Source organism: Penaeus monodon, chromosome 28 (genome assembly GCF_015228065.2).
Source record: "Penaeus monodon isolate SGIC_2016 chromosome 28, NSTDA_Pmon_1, whole genome shotgun sequence".
In the NCBI taxonomy this organism is placed as follows: domain Eukaryota; kingdom Metazoa; phylum Arthropoda; class Malacostraca; order Decapoda; family Penaeidae; genus Penaeus; species Penaeus monodon.
The window spans coordinates 12,336,314-12,336,795 of NC_051413.1; positions in this window are offsets into that span (position 1 = coordinate 12,336,314).

Sequence of the window (482 nt, forward strand, 5' to 3'; positions counted from 1 at the left end):
TACATCCAAATGTGACATGGCTAATAGAAAAATAGATAAAAAGTTATTAAGATACAATTATTACCACCATCTGCAAATTAGGATGTGAGGAAGTTCTAGGGAAACCCTTGTTTTGAGTAACGATAATCAACAATCAAATATATAATTCCATTCATAGTTAGAAGATTAGCAAACCATTCTCGTTACTCGAATCTGAGAGTTTGAGGAAAAAGTTACTAAATTCTATAGATAGATTTAATTGATGAACAAGTAATGAAATTAATAACTACTTATATAGCAATAAATGAACGATGACAGTGCCGATAAATGATACTTGACAAATCACCTGAAGAAGCCAAATATGGCCTTCCATGGTGCCGACTCATGTTACTTTCAGTCTAAGAATTTTTACCGTTAAAAATTACAAAGAAAATTCAAGTAGCAGTCACCTCGCCCTGGAAATCAGCCATATTTTCTTCATTCCCTGTGTGACTGCTTAAAAG